Genomic DNA, 21448 nt, shown 5'->3' with positions numbered 1-21448 from the left:
AGACGGATTGTCGTGATACTTCCGGAGCATAGAAACATAGAATACTGGATGAACTACAACTAGACTGGGTGGTGGTGCAAGTCTGTAAGCCATCTCTCCAACCCTCTCAAGAATCTCAAATGGTCTAATATATCTAGGGCTCAGCTTGCCCTTTTTTTTGAACCTCATAACACCCTTCATGGGTGAAACTCAGAGCAAGACCCTCTCCCCAACCATGAATGCAATGTCGCGAACCTTCCGATCCGCATAATCCTTCTGTCTAGATTGGGTTGTAGGAAGTCGATCTTGAATCAATTTAACCTTTTCCTAACCATCCTGAACCAAGTCTATACCCAATATCCTAGCCTTACCCGGCTCGAACCAACCCACCGGAGACCGACACCGCCTACCATACAAAGCCTCATACAGGGCCATCAGAATGCTCGACTGGTAATTATTGTTGTAGGCAAATTCCACAAGCGGCAAGAACTGATCCCAAGAACCCCCGAACTCCATCGCACACGCACGAAGCATATCCTCGAATATCTAAATAGTGCGCTCGAACTATCCGTCAATATGAGGGTGAAATGTTGTACTCAACTCCACCCGCATGCCTAACTCATGTCGAACAACCCTCCAAAACTGCAATGTAATCTGCGTACCCCGGTCAGAGATGATAGATATTGGCACGCCATGAAGCCTGAAAATCTCGTAAATATAAACCTGAGCCAGCTTCTCTAAAGAATAAGTAGTCGCCACTTGAATGAAATGAGCTGACTTGCTCAATACATCCATAATTACCCATACTACATCGAACTTCCTCCAAGTCTGTGGGAGCCCAACAACAAAATCCAAAGTGATCCGCTCCTATTTCCACTCTTTAATATCTAACCTCTGAAGCAATTCACCAAGTCGCTGATGCTCATACATCACCTACTGACAGTTTAGGTACCGAGCTACATATTTCACTATGTACTTCTTCATCTGCCTCCACCAATTGTGTCACGACCCAACCGGTCGTTTTGACTGTTAGAACCCCGTTCCCCTAAATAAAACTTTTCGTATGTGTTTTTAATGATTTATGACTTGTGGGGATGGTTGGTTCGGGATTTGGAAGTGTTCGGGTTGAAATCGGAACACTTGGTTCCTTAAGTTAGCTTTAAATGGACAAGTTCTTCGGTCAATATTTTGAGAAAACGACCTCGGAATCGGGATTTGACGGTTCCAATAGGTTTGTATGATGATTTCGAACTTGGGCGTATGTTCGAGTCGGGTTTTGGATAACTCAGGAGCGTTTTGGCGTTTAATAGTGAAAATCAACTATTTGAAGGTTTAAAGTTCTTTAAAATTGTTTTGGAGTAGGATTTTGAGTAGTTGAAGTCCGTTTGGGATTTCAAGTTTGGGAATAGTGACGTATAGTGATTTAAGACTTGCACGCAAATTTTGGTGTAATTCCGAGTAGTTTAAGTATGTTCCGGCGCATTGGAAGTAAATTAAAGAACATGAAAATTTTAAGTTTGAATCAATTTGGTTTGGGGTATGATTCTTAGATTTGATATTGTTTTACACGTTCCGTGAGTTCGAGCAAGTCCGTTTATGATTTTAAACTTGTTGGTATGTTCGGGCGGGGCCCCGGGGGCCCCGAGTGTTAACCGGACGAGGCTCAGATCAACTTTGGAATTTTGAAGAAGAACTGAACCCTTCTGTTTCTGGTACGTTCGCACATGCGCTTGGACAGCCGCAGGTGCGACTCTCGCAGATGCGAGGGGTCATGCGCAGAAGCGGAAAAAGGGAAGGGGAGGCCACTGCCGCAGATGCGAAATTTTAGTGCACCTGCGAACATGCAGGTGCGAGGCAGTGCACGCAGATGCGAAAGGGGGCAGGCGATCGAAACTCGCACCTGCGAGGATTTTTCCGCAGGTGTGAAAGCCGTAGGTGCGGTACCCTTTCCGCAGGTGTGAAACCACTACTTGGCAGAATGGTTAAAAATCGGGGCTCAGACATTTTGAGCCCATTTTTCCTCCATTTTTGGGCGATTTCAGAGCTTTTGAGAAGGGAGTTCAACTAACAACTTGGAGGTAAGTTAATTCTACACCTCTTGAGTTAAATACACAGATTATAAGTAGATTATAACTAGTAAATCTTAGAAATCAAAGATTTAGATGAAAAACCTAAATTTTTATAAAAATGAGATTTTAACCACGAAAATAGTCATGGAATTGGGTAGAAATTATATATTTAAGTTTTTGAGATTATAGGTAACGTTTTCATCCGAAAATTTCCAGAATCCAAGCACGTGGGCCCGGGGTGAATTTTAGAAATTTTACCATTTTGGATAAGGTAATTTATTTAATAGATAGATTTCAAATCATTTAGCATATATTAATTATTTTGTACAATATTTGTATAGATTCGGATTTTTCGGTGTCGAATCGAGAATTCAACGCGACGTGGTAATCGGAAAGTGGACTTTGAGACGAGATAAGTCTCTTGTCTAATCTTGTGAGGGAAAAATTACCACATAGGGATTAAATTGAATAATTGTTGCTAATTGCGGGGGCTGCGTACGCACGAGGTGACGAGAGTCCGTGCGTAGCTACTATTAATGCTAAAGTCTGGGTAGTTTAGGACTCAAAGCATGAATTACTTGTGTAAATTATATTCTTTGTTTAATTAATATTAATTGATATATATGAATATATTGTGAATTGTTAGATAAAGATATTAAAGAATGGAAATCTCATATGCTTGATTTTCTGTTTAAATTAATTAATTGTTAAAAGAAATTGTTCATCCTCTCAAATTTATCTTATAATAAACATACTCTCATTCCCGGAGGTACATAAGAAAAATGTCCTCCTTTATTGTGGAGCAGCCGAACACCTCAGTAGGATAGATGCATCTATGGATCATGCCGCACATCCCTCGGCAGTGTACATGACACTCTGGATCGGGCCGTACTTCCTCGGCAGAAATTGTGCTTAATAATAATAATTACACGATACCTTAATAGTTTATTTCAGCTTGCGAAGCTAATTGATAAATTGGAAATCTTTGGAATTTAATGAATTATTATTCCTGCTTGTTATTCCTGTAAATGAGACTAATTAATAAATTAAAAATTTATTGAAATTGAATTGCAGCTTGTAAAGCTATTTGATAAATTGAAAGTTTTATTAAAATTGCATGATTTAATTAATAAATTGGAAAATTGTTGCATTTGAAGGATTCTTATTATTTCTGCTAATTGAATAAAATTATTGTTAACTCTGTGAACCATGTTGATTTGAACAATTATAATTTATTTCAATTATTATTATTGACCCATAGTGAGTGTCAAAGTCGGATATCTCGTCTCTACCACTTCGAGATTAGACTTGAAACTTACTCGGTACACGTTGTTTTCGTACTCATACTATACTTGCTGCATATTTTATTGTGCAGGTACATATATGTATAGCGGCCTTGTGGGCGCAGAGGTGTGGTTAATAATTGTGGGGACATGGGTGAGCTGCATTCTATATTACGATCCGCAGCTAATAGAGTCTCCTTCAGAGTTATTATATTTTTCTGTCTAATTTGTATTCTGGACAGATGTTGTATTTTATTTTAATTCGCTAGTAAATGCTTATGCACTTGTGACACCGGGTTTTGGAAATGGTTGTGAGTTGTTTAGAAATTTAGTTGCTAAAAATATTTATCATTTACTCTATGAGTTTTATCTTTACTATTTCATTGAAGAAATATTTATTTCAAAAATACTAAGATGGGTAATTAAGTTAATTGATTATGGTTGGCTTACCTGACAGTGGTGTCCGGTGCCATCACGGCCTTTTTGGATTTTGGGTTGTGACAACATGGTAATAGAGCACTAGGTTCACTTAGGTCTCACGAGTCATGAGCAAGTCTAGTAGAGTCTTGTGGATCGGTACGGAGACGTCTGTACTTATCTTCGAGAGGCTATAGGGCTGTTAGGAATATTTTCCTTTTTGATTCCTCATCGTGCGATTTGATTCCTTTGAGGCTTATGCCTTCATTTCCTTCCTACTCAATCTTATGCGACGTGAAGTGCTTGTTATAAATTGGGGATCGAGGAAATTTTTAATCGTACTACAGATGTAGTACATGATGCTTCTTTCTGTGTAATTAATTGGGCTATTGTCGTCGCCTTGCTAAAGGTCGCTCTGTTATTTCAAATTAAGTATCAGTACTACCTAAGGTTTTGAGATTTGGCATTGATTGTTATGACGATTCGTGCGTTGTTATCACACAGTATTTATGAAATGGTAAAATGCCCGTCTATGTGTCAGGGCAGTAAACGACTTGAAAGAAGGATTTCTCAGTACATGATTCAGAGGTTCCATGTTTTAATTCCAGCGGAGAAAAGGCAATCGGACTATGAATGTTCAGGTTTGGGGTTGATGGAGTAACGAAGCTTGATATTTTCGAGTGTGGTAGAGCGCTCAATTTTGATGTGGTGTCATCGCCTTGTAAAATACGTTAAGGTTCATCGGTGTTATGGTTTTCTTCAACTCTCCTTCACGACGGGGTGTTAGGAATTGGTATAGGGGAATCAGTCGTTAGAGATCGTGGTGTGCAGTGATTCAGGATCGAAGCAGCATTCCTAGTATTGATGTATCGAGAAGGATGATCGTCAGAAAGGTTTAAAGCTGGTAACGAGCTATTGGTTCAAGTGCTACAGAGACGGATATTTAGTTAAGGCAACAACTGGGTAGCGAAGGATGAGGAAGGACATGTGGAAGGTGTCTTATGGTGGTTAAGTTCCTAGGAGGCCAAGTGTGAGAAACAGAAGTCGAGTAGTTGCTTAAAGAAGAGTGGCAAGGTAGCATATGAGTTACGTGGTAGGATAACTACATGACTTGAGGAAAGTTTGAAGTGGTTTGGGATTTAGGATGGACAGTGACTAGGTCTACAGACTTAAATTGTAATATTAGCTGCTATATTGAGGAAGATTGGATACAACAGGAGGGAGTTGCTTGATATGAAGAATGATACAACATGACTTTGGATTAAAATGTATTGTCGCACCTTTAGTTGACGTTCATGAGGAGTGAACGGACTAGTGCAGCTAGTGAATGAGCTCGGATTCAGGATGATCTACTGATTTTGTAGCATTTGCACCCAGTGCAGCGGCGTTGGAATATGTCGGCATATAATTTCCACAGGTGGGTTATCTCCTGTGAGCAGGTTAGCGGTTGCGTGGTATTGACGAAGCTTCTGCGAAAGTTCTACTGGCTACCCGGTAAGAGATTTAATATGTAAATGTGGCTAGTGGTTTGGAGTGTTTATTAAAGGTTAATAGAAGGATTTCGAGAAAATTTGGCGAGTTGCGTATGCAGGATCATGTCAACAATGAAGAAAGAATCTCTGTGGATTCCAAAATTTTGTAATTGTAGCTTCAAGCTAAGTGGGAGAGCCTCACTGTCTATGCTTGGATTGCGTAATATCAACTTGTGCGGTTTCTGGTTATCGGTGTATTGGTGGGTCATTGCAACTAATAAAAGAAAACATCAGTGGTAATTTGAGCAAAGTATTTGGGGAATGTATGCCATATTTGGCCTTATCAATTCATATTTAGGTTTTTGGAAGACTCAGAGTTTATGCTTAGTGTAGATGTAATGCACAGGAAAGTGAAACAGTCAGATTTTTCCTTGATAAAGTGTCCATGTGCAAGCAGAGCCTTGGAATTGATCATGTTTGGGAACAAGTCAGAGCAAGTGACTCTCAATAACGGTCCTAGTGGATTCAAAAATTTAAAGTGTGGTGTCTAAGGATCTCGAGTCTATAGTATGGTTGAGTATCGAGCTTTTGCAGCAGATTATGAAACGGGGCTTGGAGTACTCTGCGTTATCTTCAGGTTGTGGTGTAGCAATAGAGAAACGGAAGGAAATAACTTCGGATTCATAAAAGAAGTATCAGAATGGGTGTACCAATTAAAGATGTGAAAGTGCGCACAATGAGGGATATGAGATGATTAGTGGGTTTTGAAACAGCATGGTCTCGTGAAATAAGGTCACTCGGGATGAGTACGGATTTGAGTTCATGATGTAATGAATGGAGCTATTATTATTTCTAAGGCAAGTTGAGAATAAATTGAGAAAAGATGGGTCGGCTAACAAAGGTTGAATCGGCATGACGGTGGCAATGATCAATTCCTTCAGCGCATTGAATTATGCATGTGATTTATAGCAGTACGTGCGAGGATTGACGGCCGCCGTAATTGATTTTATTTGGAGAAATTCAAGTATTATGATATGTTATGTGTAGAGGGATCCCAGAAGAGTTATGGTGGTTTAGACCACTACTTGAGGCCGGTATTTTCTGCGAATATGGGAATTCAATCAAGTGTTGCAATGGTTCTCTTGAAATAAGTTAAGTAGAAGGCTTCTATATGATGAAGTGTTTACCCTATTAGTGGTTCGGGAGTTATGATGGAATTCTTGTACTCATGCGCATTGGTGTGGTTAAGTGCACTAAGTAGCATGGGATTCGAAAGTTGAGGATTCAAGATTTCGGTTCGGTGTTGACAAGGATGTCATGAGCTCAGATGAGAAGGAAAAGGATTTAGATGTTTAAAGTAAAATGGTATTATTTTTGGCATCATCTAAGGTCGATGTCAGGGGTAAGAGACCTTGTGTATTGATTTGTGGATTCTTGATATGCTTTACAGCATTAGTGTAACTAGTAGCATGGATGTGCAGACTTGTTACCTGGTGAGGAAGGTCGTGGGAGCGTGTCTCACGGAAAGATTGTATAAGAGTGACATGTAGTCACTTGATTGAGTGAAGATTGAAACTAAGTATAAATATTGTGGTAATATCGTTGATTCGAGAATTTATGCCTGGAGGGCGCTTGGTTCATTTGGTTGTCGACTGTGGAAGTATTGTTCCGGTTATGATGGCTATTCTTGTATGTTATGGGAAAAAGGGTTATTATGGATACTTGAAAGGTTATTAGCCTAGTACGATGCGATCAGAATCGGCTTGAGGTATGTGGATGGATTTGAATATGAATATAGGCTCTATATCATTCCGGATGTGTTCATTTCAACATAACCGCTCACTATGGAGGAGTATTCAGACGTTGGATGTCGTCTCGTCGTCGGTTATTCATGTAATACTATATTGTGCCGTGTGAGTTATGAAACGGCTTGATAAAATTCTTATGTGTTGAGGTTCCACGTAGCGATGGTGTTGTGTGAGCAGGATGGCTCTCGAGATTCATATTATATATCACACCTTAGTTATGCTTGAGTTTTGTAGCGTATGGCGCTGTCGGTCCTTCCAGGGATGATATTATGCACTAAGCGTGCTTGTGTGTGATATTCAGATATTTTGTAGCAATGAGCATTATAGCTCGGTAAGTATTTTGTTATTGATTCTTCTTGTGCGGATCTTGTGGCACGCCGCCACGGGTATCATGTGTGGATCAGGTTGCACGCCGCAACAGTGTGATGTCGAGTACAACTATATTCTATTTTGTGTGTTTTGTGTCCCGTTTTCTGAGGAAGGTTCGTGACACCTTTTCAGTTGTTTAATTAGTCACGTGGGTTGAGTAATCCTTTCCATAGTCTGTTTTCCTTATGTATCGCAATCGAGTCCGTAGCTTATTAGCTCATGGTGGCGTCATATGAGATTTTTTGTCATGTCTGAGGTAGCTTATTGCCTGAGCAGCTTATACTAAGTGAGACGAGGTTATTGGATCTGGGATCAGTACGATAGGATTATATGAAGTATAATAAAGAGCAAATACCATTATTTGGTCCATAATGAGGCAATGGTTCTTGTTAGAAGGAGAAAATAATTTGTTGACTTAGCAGTTGGTTATGAATTTCTACACATTTCTTCCATCGTGGAAGCAGTTCAAGAGTTGGAACAGGAATTATAGGTATCATGAGGTGTGTTGTGAACATCAGATTCGTGGAATTTTGGCTATTGTTATCGGAGGATGTTATTATAGTCATGTGAATGAAGCGGTGCATGGTCTAAATTCAACAAAGGTATGCAATCCTGTATTGGTGCATCGTGTAGTGATTGATACGACATTCATAGGTTGGAAACAGGCATGGTGGAGAATTCTGGATGTTAGAATTGGGCTCTTAAGGCTTAAACGCCTAAATAAAGGGGAGAATCTTCATATTGGCTCGAGCTAATGTGCTCAATTGGGTGTGGTAGCACGGGTAGGTGCTCGAAGTGTTAAACTGTGATTTTGGACAACTCCGGAACAGCCCTTAGCACGTTCGAGGACGAACGTATATTTAAGTAGGAGAGAATGTAACGACCCAACCGGTCGTTTTGACTGTTAGAACCCTGTTCCCCTAAATAAAACTTCCTGTATGTGTTTTTAATGATTTATGACTTGATGGGATGGTTGGTTCGGGATTTGGAAGTGTTCGGGTTGAAATCGGAACACTTGGTTCCTTAAGTTAGCTTTAAATGGACAAGTTTGACTTCGGTCAACATTTTGAGAAAACGACCTCTGAATCGGGATTTGGTGGTTCCAATAGGTTCGTATGATGATTTCGGACTTGGGCGTATGTTCGAAACGGTTTTTGGATAACCCAGGAGCGTTTTGGCGCTTAATAGTGAAAATCAACTATTTGAACGTTTAAAGTTCTTTAAAATTGGTTTGGATTAGGATTTTGAGTAATTGAAGTCCGTTTGGAATTTCGAGTTTGGGAATAGTGTCGCATAGTGATTTAAGACTTGCACGCAAATTTTGGTGTAATTCCGAGTAGTTTAAGTATGTTCTGGCGCATTGGAAGTAAATTAAAGAACTTGAAAATTTTATGTTTGAATCAATTTGGTTTGGGGTATAATTCTTAGATTTGATATTTTTTACACATTCCGTGAGTTCGAGCGAGTCCGTTTTATGATTTCAAACTTGTTGGAATGTTCGGGCGGGGCCCCGGGGGCCCCGAATGTTAACCGGACGAGGCTCAGATCAACTTTGGAATTTTGAAGAAGAACTAAAGCCTTCTGTTTCTAGTACGTTCGCACCTGCGCTTGGACAGCCGCAGGTGCAACTCTCGCAGATGTGAGGTTCATGCGCAGAAGCAGAAAAAGGGAAGGGGAGGCCACTGCCGCAGATACAGAATTTTAGCGCACCTGCGCGTGGCCGCAGATACAGAATTTTAGCGCACCTGCGAACGCGCAGGTTTGAAGCAGTGCGCGCAGATGTGAAAGGGGGCAGGCGATTGAAACTCGCACCTGCGAGGATTTTCCGCAGGTGCGAAAGCCTCAGGTGCGAAAGCCGCAGCTGCGGTACCCCTTCCGCATGTGCGAAACCACTGCTTGGCAGAATGGTTAAAAATCGGGGCTCAGACATTTTGAGCCCATTTTTCCTCCATTTTCGGGCGATTTAAGAGCTTTTAAGATGGGAGTTCAACTAACAACTTGGAGGTAAGTTAATTCTACACCCCTTGAGTTAAATACATAGATTATAAGTAGATTATAACTAGATGAAAAACCTAGATTTTTATAAAAATGAGATTTTAACCACGAAAATAGTCATGGAATTGGGTAGAAATTATATATTTAAGTTCTTGAGATTATGGGTAACGTTTTCATCCGAATATTTCCAGAATCCGAGCACGTGGGCCCGGGGTGAATTTTAGAAATTTTACCATTTTGGATAAGGTAATTTATTTAATAGATAGATTTCAAATCATTTAGCATATATTAATTATTTTGTACAATATTTGGATAGTTTCAGATTTTTCGGCATCGAAACGAGAATTCAACGCAACGTGGTAATCGAAAAGTGGACTTTGAGACGAGGTAAGTCTCTTGTCTAATCTTGTGAGGGAAAAATTACCACATAGGGATTAAATTGAATAATTGTTGCTAATTGCGAGGGTTACGTACGCACGAGGTGACGAGAGTCCGTGCGTAGCTACTATTAATGCTAAAGTCCGGGTAGTTTAGGACTCAAAGCATGAATTACTTGTGTAAATTGTATTCTTTGTTTAATTAATATTAATTGATATATATGAATATATTGTGAATTGTTAGATAAACATATAAAAGGATGGAAATCCTATATGCTTGATTTTATATTTAAATTAATTAGTTGTTAAAAGAAATTGTTCATCCTCTCAAATTTATCTTATAATAAACATACTCTCATTCCCAGAGGTACATAAGAAAAATATCCTCCTTTCTTGTGGAGTGGGCCGAACGCCTCGGCAGGATAGATGCATCTATGGATCGTGTCACACGTCCCTCGGCAGTGTACACGACACTCTGGATCGGGTTGTACGTCCTCAACAGAAATCGTGCTTAATAATAATAATTACACGATACCTTAATAGTTTATTTCAGCTTGCGAAGCTAATTGATAAATTGGAAATCTTTGAAATTTAATAAATTATTATTCCTGCTTGTTAAGGAATTATTGTTATTCCTGTAAATGAGACTAATTGATAAATTGAAAATTTATTGAAATTGAATTGCAGCTTGCAAAGCTATTTGATAAATTGGAAGTTTTATTGAAATTGCATGATTTAATTAATAAATTGGAAAATTGTTGCATTTGAAGGATTCTTATTTTTTCTGCTAATTGAATAAAATTATTGTTAACTCTGTGAATCATGCTGATTTGAACAATTATAATTTATTCCAATTATTATTATTGACCCATAGTGAATGTCAAAGTCGGCTATCTCGTCTCTACCACTTCAAGATTAGGCTTGATACTTACTGGGTACACGTTGTTTTCGTACTCATACTGCACTTGCTGCACATTTTATTATGCAGGTATATATATGTATAGCGGCCTTGTGGGTGCAGAGGTGTGGTTAATAATTGTGGGGACATAGGTGAGCTGCATTCTATATTACGATCCGCAGCTAACAGAGTCTCCTTCAGAGTTATTATATTTTCCTGTCTAATTTGTATTCTGGACAGATGTTGTATTTTATTTTAATTCCCTAGTAAATGCTCATGCACTTGTGACACCGGGTTTTGGGAATGGTTGTGAATTATTTAGAAATTTAGTTGCTAAAAATATTTATCATTTACTCTATGAGTTTTATCTTTACTATTTCATTGAAGAAATTTTTATTTCAAAAATACTAAAATGGGTAATTAAGTTAATTGATTATGGTTGGCTTGCCTAACAGTAGTGTCCGGTGCCATCACGGCCTTTTTGGATTTTGGGTCGTGACAAATAGTGTTGCCTCAAGTCCTAATACATCTTGGCGGCACCCAGTTGAATGGAGTACCACGAACTGTGAGCCTCCTGGAGAATCAACTCATGCAAGTCATCTACATTGGGCACACATAGCCTGCCCTGTATCCGTAATACATCATCATCCCCAATAGTGACCTCCTTAGCATCACAGTACTGAACCATGTCCTTGAGGACAAGCAGATGGGGGTCGTCATACTGACGCTCTCTGATACGATCATAAAGAGAAGACCGAGAAACCACACAAGCCAAAACTCGGCTCGTCTCCGAAACATCCAATCTAACAAACTGGTTGGCCAAGGCCTAAACATCCAAGGCTAATGGCCTCTCTACTACCGGTAGATATGCTAAGCTGCCCAAACTCTACGCCTTGCGACTCAAGGCATCGGCCACCACGTTGTCCTTCCTGGGGTGATATAAAATGGTGATATCATAGTCCTTAAGAAACTCTAACCACCTCCACTGCCGCAAGTTAAGATCCTTCTGTTTTAACAGATGTTGTAGACTCTTGTGGACGGTGTAGACATCACAAGGGACACCGTACAAATAGTGCCTCCAGATCTTCAAGGCATGAACAATAGTTGCTAACTCAAGGTCATGGACAGGATAGTTCTTCTCATGCACCTTCAGTTGTTTAGACGTGTAGGCAATCACCCTACCGTCCTGCATCAACACCACGTCGAGACCAATACGCGACACATCACAGTACACAGTATAAGACCTCGAACCCGAAGGCAACACCAACACTGGGGTTGTAGTCAAAGTTGTCATGAGCTTTTGAAAGCTCTTCTCACACTCCTTGGTCCACCTGAACGAAGCACCCTTCTGGGTCAATCTGGTCATAGGTGCAGCAATAGATGAGAACCCCTCGATAAATCGACGGTAATACCCCGCCAAACCAAGAAAACTCCGGATCTTACTAGCTGATGACGGCCTGGACCAACTCTGCACTGCTTCAATCTTCTTCGGATCTACCTTGATACCCTCACTCGAGACTACATGACCCAAAATGCTGCGGAATCAAGCCAAAATTCACACTTTGAAAAATTGGCATATAACTTCTTTTCTCTCAAGGTCTGGAGCACGATCCTCAAGAACTGCTCATGATCCTCCCAGCTCCGGGAGTACACCATAATGTCATCAATAAACAAAATGATGAATGAGTCAAGATAGGGCTGGAAAACATTGTTCATCAAGTGCATGAATGTTGCTGGGGCATTGGTCAGCCCAAAAGACATCACAAGGAACTCGTAATGACCATACTGAGTCCTGAAGGCAGTCTTCGGGATGTCTGGCTCCTGAATCTTCAACTAATGATAGCTTGAACACAAGTCAATCTTGGAGAACACCCTGGCACCCTGTAGCTGATCAAATAGGTCATCAATGCGAGGAAATGGATACATGTTCTTCACTGTAACCTTATTCAACTGGTGAAAATCAATGCACATGCGCATAGAATTATCCTTCTTATTTACAAACAAGACCGGACCACCCTAGGGTGATACGCGAGGCTGAATGAAACCCTTATCTAGCAACTCCTGCAATTGCTCCTTTAATTCCTTCAACTTTGGTAGGGCCATATGATATGGAGGAATAGAAATAGGCTGAGTGTCCGGTAACAAATCAATACCAAAGTCAATATCCCTGTCGGGCGGCATGCCCGGAAGGTCCGCTAGGAATACATATGGATACTCCCCCACTACCGAAACTGACTCAATGGTAGGAATATCAACATTGACAGCTCTCACATCTGCTAGATACGCATCACACCCCTTCTCAACCATCCACTGAGCCTTTAGAAATGAGATGACCCTGATAGGAACATAATCTAAAGTACCTCTCCACTCTAACCGTGGTAAACCTGGCATAGCCAACGTCACAATCTTGGTGTGACAATCAAGAATAGCATGATAGGGTGACAACCAGTCCATGCCTAAAATAATATCAAAGTCTACCATATTGAGCAACAATAAATCGACTATGGTCTCAAAACCACTAAGGACAACCAAACACGATCAATACACACGGTCAACAATAAGAGAAACTCCCACAGTTGTGGACACATAGACGGGAGAACTCAAAGAATCACAGAATAAACCCAAATATGGAGCAAAGTAAGATGACACATAGGAATAAGTGGAGCCTGGATCAAATAAAATGGATGCATCTCTATGACAGACCGGACAATACCTGTGATGACTGAGTCAGATGCAACTACCTCTGTCCTAGCAGTAAGAGCATAATACTTGGCATGTCCTCCCCCTCTAGGTCGACCTCTACCTGTCCGACCTCCACCTCTAGTTGGTTGTGCAGGTGGAGTGGCAACTGGTGCGGTAACCATGGATTGAGAATCCTAAGGACCTGGTGGAATACGCGGAGCCTGAGTAGTCTGTGGAGTTGCACCCCTCCTGAGTCTGGGCAATCCCTCACTATATGACGAGTGCCACCACACTCAAAATAAGCTCTCGGAGGATGTGGTTGTTATGGATGGCCCAGGCCTGAACGGTTGGACTGACCACTGAAAGCACCCCGTGCAAGAGGTGTACTAGATAATGGCGGTGCATAATAGGGAGACTGGGGCCTAGGAGTGGTCGGAATACCACTGGAAGCTGGAAGTGCTGAATGAACAAGGCGGCTCACATAGCCCCTACCATGACGAGCTGCAACTGGGGCACGGGCACCATTATATGTGCCAGAATCTTGAGGCCTCTTGGCCTCCCTCTCCTCTCTCTCCCGAGTCCAAATACCCTCCAATATTCTAGCGATCTCTACTACCTACTGGTATGCGATGTCCATCTCCAACTCTCGGGCCATGCTAAATCTAATATCAAGGTTGAGCCCCTCGATAAATCGATGGACTCACTCTCTAACAGTTGCAACCAAGGCTAGTGCATGCCTGGACAAATGACTGAACCCGACCGCATACTTTGATACGGTCATAGAACCCTGGCGCAACTGCTCAAACTCTACGCGCCATGCATCTCTAAGACTTTGGGGAACAAACACCTTCAAGAAAATGTCTGAGAACTAAGCCTAAGTGAGCAAAGTTGCCTCGGTCTCACTACCCAACTTATTATGCTTGCCACCACTGATAAGTCACTCCCTTAAGCTGGAACGTAGTGAAAGCAACTCCACTAGACTCTACAATACCTATAGTACAGAGGATATGGTGACACTCCTCAAGAAAATAGTGGCATCTTCTGAAGCCAAGCCGCTGAAAGTAGGAGGGTGGTACTTCTTGTACCTCTCGAGCCTGAGCTGCTCCCTCTCAGAAGTTGTTGCCCTAGCCTTGGGCTGAACTGGGGCGACTGGCTGCACTAGTATGACCTCTGGGACCTAGTCAACCTGGACCGCTGCTTTGGGGTATGGGCAGCGGGAGTCTGTGCTCCTCCCCCAGCCTGAGATGTGGCAGGAGCAAGTGGGATCAACCCTGCCTGAGCTAAGGTGCCGAACATGCTCAGGAACTGGGCGAGGGTCTCTTGGAGTGCCGGGGCTACAACAGGTGTCTCAGGTGCCTGCTCTCCAGCTGGAGCTACTGGTGGCTCCTCTATGGTAGCTCGTGCAGGTGCTCTGGTTGCACCACGTGGACGTCCTCGGCCTCTACCCCAGCCCCGGCCTCTTGTCCTAAGTATGGTGTTATACCTGCATTTTTAATGCTTAATGATAGAATTATTAAAAAATTAGAATATATATATCTTGTCTAAATGATTGAAGCTATGTAGGTTTATTTATCTCATGACCCCCAAATTCCCTCTGTAGGATGTCGTGACGGCACCTAGTCTCTAAGACTAGGTAAGCCTAACAATGTGCGGAATAATTGAAATAGAAACTTAAAATCTCAAAACTTCAACAACTGCATAAATAAAATCTCTAGCATTTATCTAGTAACATTTCTGAATATTCCTATACATCATTGTCTACGATAATGTAATGATATAAGGAAAAACAGGATAAAAGAGGACTCCGAGGCCTGCGGACGAGGGCAGGTGTACCTTGAAGTCTCCAAAGCAACCTCAACTCACTAAATTTGGGACTGATAGAAAGTACCTGGATTTGCTCAAAAAGATGTACAAAAGCGTAGCATGAGTACACCACAACGGTACCCAGTAAGTACCAAGCCCAACCTCGGTAGAGTAGTGACGATGTCAGGTTAAGGCCCTACTGGAGATAATTTGAAACAAGATGAAAGATATAACAATATAATGATAATGACAATAGAAATGAAACAATAAGAAATTTACAGAAATTTAACAATACAGAATCAAGGAATTTAATTCAACATAGAAAGAAAAACATGGATTTACATGTTAAGGAAACAAACAACCAAGGAAAATACAGCAAATAGAGAAAGATCAACAAGGGACACTACCGAGGTACCGCCTCGTAGTCCCAAACCATAAAAGTAAAGCACAGTCTTTTCTTATATCACTGCGGGAGCCTTTACATTTAGTTTTGAAAATCATTTTTTCCCGAAATAGCACCCCACATTTTAGCCCATCTTATCACACCGCATGGCTTCTAGTAGTTCCCCTACTAGCCACGTGTATCAAGCACACCTTATCTCACTGCATGCATTTCAACACCCAGACCTTATACCACCGAATGTGTATCAATATCACAACGTATCACAATTCGCACCTCAAGTGCCCAACATCACAACTTGCCAGAAAAGCAAAAAAATAACGGAATTTCATAACAAGGAGCCCACGGCTCAACCACAATGTACACAAAGTCTCAACAATAACAACCAGAGAGTAACTCAATGAAATGATATTTCACAACATACACTTTGCCTCAATAGGAACCACGTCCTTAGCAACTCAATACCAAATTCAACTATAAGATATTCCAAGAATATCAATTTCAAGTAAGCATTCAAAAGTTAAATAATGAAAACGGAATAAAAGAAAGCAAGTAATTTAATAAATAGGTAGGACAAGTTGCAAAATAAGAGATAAGACAAGTAGACATGTGAAGTTAGACTAAATATGACGACGATAACATGTTAAGGTAACTCAATTAAAGCATAAAAAGAATCCACATAGCTAAAACCAGAAATTTCAATATTTAGCCCATGTACACACTCGTAACCTTACGTACACGGCTTTCACATACTATAATTATCACAACAATACCAATCTAGTCAACTCGGGACCGCAACTCGGGACCGCATCTCGGAATTATTCAGATCCGACCTCATTTCTCCTTTCAAAACTCAAAAAATTAGCCTAAGGAGTTTCTACCAATATTTCCCAATTTCCAACTCCAAAGCACCAATTAAATGATGAAATTATCAATAGATTCATAGGAATTAATCAAAAATGAGCTAGAATTCCTTACCCCCAAAGTTCTCTATGAAAATCCCTTGAACTTTCGCCTCAAACAGAGCTCTCTAAGTCCCAACATGAATTATGAAAGTTAACCCTCGATCAAGCCCCTTTCTGCCCAGCGATCCTCGCATTTGCGACCCTTGTTCTGCACCTACGGAAAAACCATCGCAAGTGCGGATTCCACATAAGTCCAAGGGTTCCGCTTCTACAGTCCATGGATCACACCTGCGGTCCTGTCCCAGGGACCCTCCTCAAATTCTGCTTATGCGGAGAAAGGGGCCGCGCCTGCGGAAGCGCATCTGTGCTCAGGCGTCCGCACCTGCGAACCTAGGCCTGGGCTGGGTTCCTCCGCTTTTGCGATGACCAAGGCGCACCTGAGTGATAGCACCTGCGGCCAGACCCTCCGCAGGTGCGATGACACCAGAACAGCAGCACTTCAGCAAAACACTAAATCAAAAAATGATCTAATTTCCATCTAATTCATACCCGGGTCCCCGGGGACCGCGTTCGAATATACCAGCTAGTTCTAAAACACATAACGGACTTACTCGAGGCCACAAATCACATCTGTCCCCACCCAAAATTCACTATAGGCTGTGATGGCACCTAACGTCACCGTCAGGCAAGCCAACGGTGATTAACCAACTTAGTTACTCATTTCATTATCTTTAAAATCATAAATCCAATTAAATAAATAGAGTGAAATCTGGTACTCGTAGAACACCCGTGATTTTTATTTTTCCAATTTCCATATAAGATATAAATTACAAGGTGAAATGATATGATTACGTGAACTACAATAATGAACATCCAGTAGGAACCCCCAAAATCTATTGTCACAAGTGCATGAGCGTCTACTAAGAAATATAATAAAATACAACATCTGTTTGGAATACAAGTTAGATAGGAGAATGTAAATAACTCTGATGGAGACTTTGTATACTGCGGATCATAACATGGAATGTAGCTCACCGTAAGTCCCCACAATAGTTGTGCCTTTGCGCCCCAAAGACCACCAGACATGTATATATAGCTGCACAATAGTGCAGCAAGTGTAGCATGAGTACGTAAATCAATGCGTACCTAGTAAGTATCTAGCCTAATCTCGAGGAGTAGTGATGAGGGCTCGACATCGACACTTACTAGTGGTCCAATAAATCAAATGCAGTAGGACGTAAACAATTATGAGGCAGGGTAAATAAACAGTATAAACAAATATAGGCACGTCGAACAATCCTCCTCTGAAATAGTAAACTAAGCTCTCAATTATCGGTCACCTCCTCAACCGGAGTATATATGTAAAATGGTCCCCACCAGATAGGTCGTCACAACTCAAATCAGGAAAACTCACGGATACGATGGCTTTTGTCAAATATTACCCACGACGCTAGAGAGGCGAACGGCCTAATCCTATAAGAGTGTTTCATGAAGCTTCCGAGCTGAACAGCATAATCCCATAAGAGTATTTATAGAAATATCGAGGCGAACGGCCCTTTCCCCTAAGAATATGATATTGCCGAGGCGAACGGCCTGATCCCATATGAATATAATACTGCTGAGGCGAACGACCCGATCCTATAAGAATATGATACTGCCAAGGCGAACGGCCCGATCCCATATGAATATGATACTTTAACGGGTCCTTGACCCCACTCACGAATAAACGTGTGAGTTATGAAATTTATTGAAGCTTTTCGAAGAAAACATACAATGCAGGACAAATTCATAAGGGGAGAGCAACTATTCCGCGGCTAAATCAAGTAGCTCGTCAAATATCTACAATAGCGAGTCTATCACTCTATGCAAGACTAGTCTCAAGTCGTAACGCGTAATAAAGGAATTCAACAGGAAAGGATAAAGCATGGCATAAACCTAAGTCTACCCGAATAAATCAGGAATCCTAGCATACACACGGATGTGCGTAGCTCCCACAACATGTAGCACATAAGAATAAAATACCTACGGGGTAAATTTCCCCCTTACAGGGTTAGGCAGGAGACTTACCTAGCTCTGAAGTTCCATAACCAGCTCCAATGCCTCTCTAACTCATCGACTCGAAGCCAAACGATGTGAAACTAGTCAAACAGTGTACAAATCAATCAAAATATACTCCAATGCTTATAATTAATCAATTTATAACAATTCCCAACTCCGCCCACAAAGTCAATAAGGTCTACCCTCGGCCTACGTGCCCGGATTCCGAAAGTTTTTGAAGATAAAATTTACCCATAATATCACAAACTCAAATATATAATTTATTCTAAATTCCATGTTCAATTTCGTGGTCAAAATCCAAAAATACGATTTCTAGGTTTTTCTTCAAAAATCACACAATTTTTCACAATTTCCATGTTAAATCCTTATAGAATCCATGTAACTAACTTACAATATGTGAAAATAACTTACCTTGCAATAGATGATGAAAATCTTGCCTCCAAGAGCTCCAAAAATCACCCAACCAAATGAAAATGTGAGAAAAATGAGCTAAGCCCCGAAATGGAGTCTTAATAACAGCCTCATATGTCGCATTTGCGACATGAGACTCGCAAATGTGATGGTCACAAAAGAGAAATTGGCGTCGCAAATGCGAAGCCCGACCAACACTGTCTACGTTGCAAATGCGACAAAAGTCTTGCAAATGCGAGCTCGCAAAAGCGATAGTCCGTTCGCAAATGCGAACAAAAGTATGAGAACAGTGCAACAGAACCAGCTGAACCTCTAAAAACTCTTCCGGAACGCGTCCAAAACTCATTCGAGCCCTCGGGGCTCCAAACCAAACATCCAGACAAGTCTAAAAAGATAATGTGAACTTGGTCGCGCGATCAAAACACCAAAATAACCTCTAGAATTACGAATCGGGCGCCAAAATGCATAAAAATTACCATGAACTTCAAGAACTTCTACAATTGCAACCATTTGTCCGAACCACATTAAATCAACTCCGAATGACACCAAATTTTTCAGGCAAGTTCCAAATGACGAAACGAACCTATTACAAGTCCCGAACCCAAAATCCGAACATGATAGCCTCAAAGTCAAACCATGGTCAAACTTAAGAAAAAATCCAAACTTTCAAACATTCAAACTTCGACGAACGCGTCCAATTCATAGTTAAACATCCCGGAAGAATGCCAAACTTTACGCACAAGTCACAAATCACGATACGAACCTATTCCAAGGCTCGAAACCCCAAATGGACATCGATAACACCAAAATCTACTTCAAACTAAACTTAGGAAATTCTAAAAACTTTAAAATTCTAACTTTCCATATTAAGCGCAGAAATGCTCCCGGACCACCCCGATACTCAACCCGAACATATGCCCAAGTCTGAAATCATCATACGAACATATTGGAGCCTTCATATCCCGATTCCGAGGTCCTTTACTCAAAATTCAAACCTTAGTCAACTCTTCCAACTTAAAGCTTCCGAATTGAGAATTTTCCTTCTGAAACAACTCTGAACTTTCCAAAATCCAATTTCGACCACACGTACAAGTTGTAATACATGAAGTTAAGCTATGCAAGGCCTCAAACTTACGAACGCTGCGCTAGAGCTCAAAACATCCGGTCGGGCCGTTACATTCTCCCCTACTTAAGCATATGTTCATCCTCGAACGTGTCAAGAACTACTTCGCAGTTGCCTCAAAATCACTGCTCAACCCCTTGTGCACCTACCCGTGCCACCACAACCCAAGTGAGTACATTTGCTCCAGCCAGACTAAAGATCCTCCTTTTTATTTAGTCAATAAGCCTTAGGACCAAGTTCTAACCTCTGAATTTCTCTACAAGACATGATTCTAACATACGAACACCGTATTAATCACCACACGGTGAACCCACACATGATCATGCACCCACACTGACATCACACAATGCACCGCATAACTCATTTGCCCATGGCAACCTCCTCTAACCACAACAACTGCAAATTCACTGACTCGACGCCCATAGTATACCTTATAGCAGATCTAAGACCGGTCTCAACCCTCACAATACTGCAACGATGAAAAAGATGCGAAGGAACTCATAACCACATATTAAATCAATAACTCACGGAGTTCCTCCGCTCGACAAGAACCATTGCCTCATACTGAATTAACATATTTCATGTTGCCTGTAAGAACCAAGAACCATGGCGCATCGCGGCTGTGCATATTTCCTGCTGCCTGTCAGAATTAGCTCTCTGGATTTCCTCACTAATGCCCCGCATGGCTCGTCGTCCCATGCGGCGTGCCTGTGCAATTTATACAGAGTGACAATCCTATTTCGGCTAGGATAATGTGATTTTGTCTGGGCCCGACCCTACTTGGTATAAATACATGGAAAAATATTATTTTCTAGACTTTGGACACATATTTGACCTAAGGAGGCTAAGGAGGAGTTGGAAGAACATGAGCACAAGGATTTCATCATTCCTTCCCCACTCAAGACACGAGTTTAGATTGAATTTATGTTTTTCTCTTCTTTAATTTTATTTGTGATGAATTGCTCCATATCTATGGAGTAGTTCTCTTTAGGGTTTGATGAATTTGGTGTATTGATATTTGTTTGTGGATTATAACTATAATTTTATATATTGAAGCATTTTTGGATGATTTAATTGTTGCATCTATATTCACTTGTTCATATAATCGAGATACATGAACAATATTATTTTCTAGACTTTGGACACATATTTGACCTAAGGAGGCTAAGGAGGAGTTGGAAGAACATGAGCACAAGGATTTCATCATTCCTTCCCCACTCAAGACACGAGTTTAGATTGAATTTATGTTTTTCTCTTCTTTAATTTTATTTGTGATGAATTGCTCCATATCTATGGAGTAGTTCTCTTTAGGGTTTGATGGATTTGGTGTATTGATATTTGTTTGTGGATTATAACTATAATTTTATATATTGAAGCATTTTTGAATGATTTAATTATT

Source organism: Nicotiana tomentosiformis, chromosome 6 (assembly GCF_000390325.3).
Source record: "Nicotiana tomentosiformis chromosome 6, ASM39032v3, whole genome shotgun sequence".
Classification (NCBI taxonomy): Eukaryota; Viridiplantae; Streptophyta; class Magnoliopsida; order Solanales; family Solanaceae; genus Nicotiana; species Nicotiana tomentosiformis.
This window is presented reverse-complemented; position numbering follows the sequence as displayed.